A 4494-nucleotide genomic window follows, 5' to 3' on the forward strand; every position below is an offset into this window, starting at 1 on the left:
CGCAACGGAGCGATTAGTCGCTAATGCGCATGCGCAATGCCCGCAGTGCGACTGCGCCAAGTAAATTTGCTATGCAGTTAGGTTTTTTACTCACGGCATTACAAGGTTTTTTCTTCGTTCTGGTGATCGTAATGTGATTGACAGGAAGTGGGTGTTTCTGGGCGGAAACTGGCCGTTTTATGGGAGTGTGTGAAAAAACGCTGCCGTTTCTGGGAAAAACGCGGGAGTGGCTGGAGAAATGGAGGAGTGTCTGGGCGAACGCTGGGTGTGTTTGTGACGTCAAACCAGGAACGACAAGCACTGAACTGATCGCAGATACCGAGTAAGTGTGGAGCTACTCAGAAACTGCTAAGAAGTGTCTATTCGCAATTCTGCTAATCTTTCGTTCGCAATTTTGATAAGCTAAGATTCACTCCCAGTAGGCGGCGGCTTAGCGTGTGCAAAGCTGCTAAAAGCAGCTTGCGAGCGAACAACTCGGAATGACCCCCATTGTGTTTATAATGATTCTTTGACTAAATCTGTTGATTCTGGGATAATATGTATTTTTCATTCTTTCATTTATTGATATTCCTACCTCAGATACAAGCGAGACCCTGTTAATTGGCAGGAAGAGGGACCATTACATGATTGCATTTTAGGGGTTCTTCTGCTCAATTCCCAGACCCTGTGGCAACATATCCCAATGTGGGCATGATATCATTACAATGCTATGTGCAGTAGCGATCAACTCAGCCCTATTTCATTGCGCTAAATCTATACTTTATTGTACAGCAATCATGCATGCACACTACTAAACTTTCCTATTGTTACTGTTCAGCAATTGTTCTGTCTATTATTATTATTATTATTATTATTATTATCCTTTATTTATATGGCGCCACAAGGGTTCCGCAGCACCCAATTACGGAGTACATATGCACATAATCAAAACAGGAAAATAGTGACTTAGAGTTGAAGACAATATAGGACAAGTACAGGGTAACTAACCATAACTACACCAGTAGACGACATAGAGATAAGTTCCAAGGTGGCCACAAAACTGCAGGATTTGGGCAGTTGAGGATTATTAAAGTTAGAAAAGGATAAGCACATGAGGGAAGAGGCCCTACTCGTGAGAGCTTACATTCTAAGGGGAGGGGTGGACAGACAGGGGTGACACAGATGGGGTACATAGAGAGCGTGGAACAGAGGGTTAGGATGAGATTTGGCTGGGTTTGGTAAAGAAGTGGGTCTTAAGAGCCCGTTTGAACTTTTGTAGAGAGGTGGAGAGTCTGAGGGGAGAGGTAGAGAGTTCTAGAGAAAGGGAGCAGCACGTGAGAAATCTTAGAGATGGGAGTTGGAGGAGGTAATCAGTAGGCAGGAGAGTCGGCGTGCATTAGCAGAGCGAAGAGGACGGGTGGGAGAGTAAAGAGAGATAAGGTCAGAGATGTAGATGGGAGAGGAGTGGGTGAGGGCTTTGTAAGCGAGAGTGAGAAGTTTGAATTGGATTCTGAAAGGGAAGGGGAGCCAGTGAAGGGCTTGTAGGAGAGGGGAGGTAGACGTAGTGCGTTTGGTGAGGAAGATGAGCCGGGCAGCAGCATTGAGGATAGATTGGAGTGGATAGAGGTAATAAGGAGATTACAGTAGTCCAGTCTGGAAATAATCAGTGAGTGAATAATGATCTTAGTAGCATCCTGGGTCAGAAAGGGTCTGATCCTGGAAATGTTTTTGAGATGAAAATGACAGGTTTGTGAGAGGTGCTGAATGTGTGGTTTGAATGAGAGGGAGGAGTCAAGGATTACACCAAGACAGCGTACCTGGGGGCTAGAGGAGATAGTCGTGCCATCAATGGATAATGAGATTGTAGGAGGTGAGGTTATGCGGGAGGGAGGGAAGATGATCAGCTCAGTCTCAGACATGTTGAGTTTAAGAAAGCGCTGGGACATCCAGGAAGTGATAGCAGAAAGACAGTTGGAGGTACGAGTGAGGAGTGTCTAGAACTATTTCTCTTCAAATTATACTACACTTATTCAGTGAACTCTCATCTGTGATCCAGGTCCATTTTCCAGCCTAACACAGACAGCAGATTCACCAATCTGGATTATTATTTTTATTTTTTTTGCATTTTTTTGCATTTCATTATCTTGTCCTATATTCCCTCAGGACATCTCTTCAACTATTACTCTATACATTTTCTGGTGCTCTCTCCTTAGTGCTTCCACCAGAGACCCTACTACCATACCACACCACATATGCCCGATCTCGTCTGATCTTGGAAGCCAATCGGTCTGGGCTTGGTTAGTACCTGGAAGGGCGACCTCCAGGGAATACCGGGTGTTGTAGGGGTCCACAACACAATCAAGATACGTTTAACCTCCAACACTAACAGCAGAAGCACCTCTATTTATCTTTCTTCCTTACAGTGTGCAGCATCATCTTTATCAGGGGATACTTCATAATTATGTGATACGTAACACTCTTATCAGAGATACGGTGCCACCTAAACCTAGGTGGGGCTCCATGCAATGCCTAGCCATTTGTGGCCCTATTAATACAGTTCATCTGTACTGGTCAGGGTGGAAGGGTACAGCCTAGATACATGGCTGTATACCCCTAACCCATAGTATAGGGTGAATTGACCAGAACATACAGAATTTTAAGCAACTTCTTCTATTTTCAGACATATTTCTTACTATAAGAGTGCGGGTGAACCCCCATGAACTTGGAGAATTTTGTGACCAGGTTACATATGGCATGAGAATTCACTCACTCTGCATTCTTTCACACCATATATATCCTATCTAGCTGGCCTCTGTGAGACAATAAATATTTTAGTGGCATACTATTAAATGTTATGTTTTAGATTTCCTATATTACACACGGTATTTACCGACGGTTAAGAGTGCGCCCACACAAGAGTCTTCTTTTCTCTATATGCTATTTACATACCTTTCTTGGACTCTGGGCGCACCGCCAAATGGACACTACAATAGTGATATAAGTCGAACTTATTGTCCCGTTTTGACACTTATGAATTTATCAGAATTACTTTAATGGTGATGAGTCATTCCCCCCTTTTGTTGCATTGTAACCTGAAGGTTAATCAGATGACCGATGGGTCCCGTAGAGTGATCCAACGGCGTGTCTTGAGGCACAACAGAAGATCATGGAAGCAGTCAGAAGATGTCTATTTACCCAGGCGCCTCCTGCTGCATTTGCAGATGAGCTGTATGGTATTGTGCAGCTGCTTCCTTGTACTTCCCTGCGGCTGTGCCATACCGTGCAACTCTGAATCAGGCTATTAGTCCAAGGTCCCTTATGTGAAATCTTTTTGATTAAGATTTTCCCTTACTGTGTGGGATGTTAGAGATTACCTTCCCAATAAACCTCTCATAGCAACAAGCTCTCTCCTTCCCTACACAGGTTTGTCAGCATCTCGTTCCACACACACCATAAACAGACAAAGGGGTGTCTATATAATAATCCCGCTATGGTCTGTCCCTTCTCCATCATACATACACAGTGGGGGCTGGAGAGCAGCCGGCTCAGTCAGGAGTGAGCGTCAGGACACACATTAGCTGGAGAAGATGGAGGACCCGTACACAACAGTTAAGTATACATCTGCCAGAGGGATGGGGTGGGACCGAGTTGGGGAGGGATCCAAGATGGGCCCAATATACTGCCATAATACTGTAGGCCTAATTTAGCCCCCAAAAATATTGTATGTAACATACTCACATACTGCATGGGGCATATTTATTTATCAATATTTGCATTATATACCCCGAAAACTGACATTTTTGGGGGGGTACCTGAAAAAGTCCAGCATTCAACATGGAGGGGACACAGCAGATATCTCCCTTATCTACTCTGGTCCCCCCATTTCTGATCACAAAGTAGCTTCTGATGTTGCTTGCAGACTCGGCTCCTTGTTGTGACCCTGGGTACGCTGCTTCCTCCGAACTGTTTTGGTATGGGCAACAGGAGGTTTCTTCTGCCTCTAAAGCTGCAGAACCGCCGGGCGCTGGCGTCTATGTTGGTGGGTATGATGTTTTTGATATTGCCATCTCCTTGTCCAGCAGCAGCAGTTCCCCCTCAGGTTCTGTAGGAAAGCCAAAGCCTCTGATGGGAAGTTTGTGGCTGCTGAGTGGGGTTTGGTGGTGCGTCACCCCTTGCTTCACCCCACTGATGCCTGCCTCTTCCACTCACTTGAGTGAGGCTCAGATGCTACTTTTTCTATGCAGTTTTTTGGTTGCACTTGGGGATCCGCCATGCTTGGCCACAGGTGACTTAATTAGAAAATCAGTCAATTTGATTTAACTATCTGTGCCGAGCCATGGATATACCTAAAACCTGGACCGTTGGGGTGCCTTGAGCACTGTGTTAGAGAATCTCTGGATTCTGTTCTTAATGTTTTCCTTAAGCCTGTGAAATATTAGCGTCTCAGGGAAATGGCAGAGGAGGAACGGTATCAACTCCAACAGGCAGATGTTGCTTGAATGTACTTAAGACCAA

At 45.0% G+C, this 4494-nt stretch overlaps 1 pseudogene; it reads left to right on the forward strand.

Annotated features, from left to right (window-relative positions):
* The first annotated feature begins 2207 nt into the window (after positions 1–2207).
* LOC134949957 (5S ribosomal RNA) lies at positions 2208–2325 on the forward strand (annotated as a pseudogene).
* Positions 2326–4494: the final 2169 nt, after the last annotated feature.

The sequence above is a fragment of the Pseudophryne corroboree genome, chromosome 1 (assembly GCF_028390025.1).
Source record: "Pseudophryne corroboree isolate aPseCor3 chromosome 1, aPseCor3.hap2, whole genome shotgun sequence".
NCBI classification, from domain to species: domain Eukaryota; kingdom Metazoa; phylum Chordata; class Amphibia; order Anura; family Myobatrachidae; genus Pseudophryne; species Pseudophryne corroboree.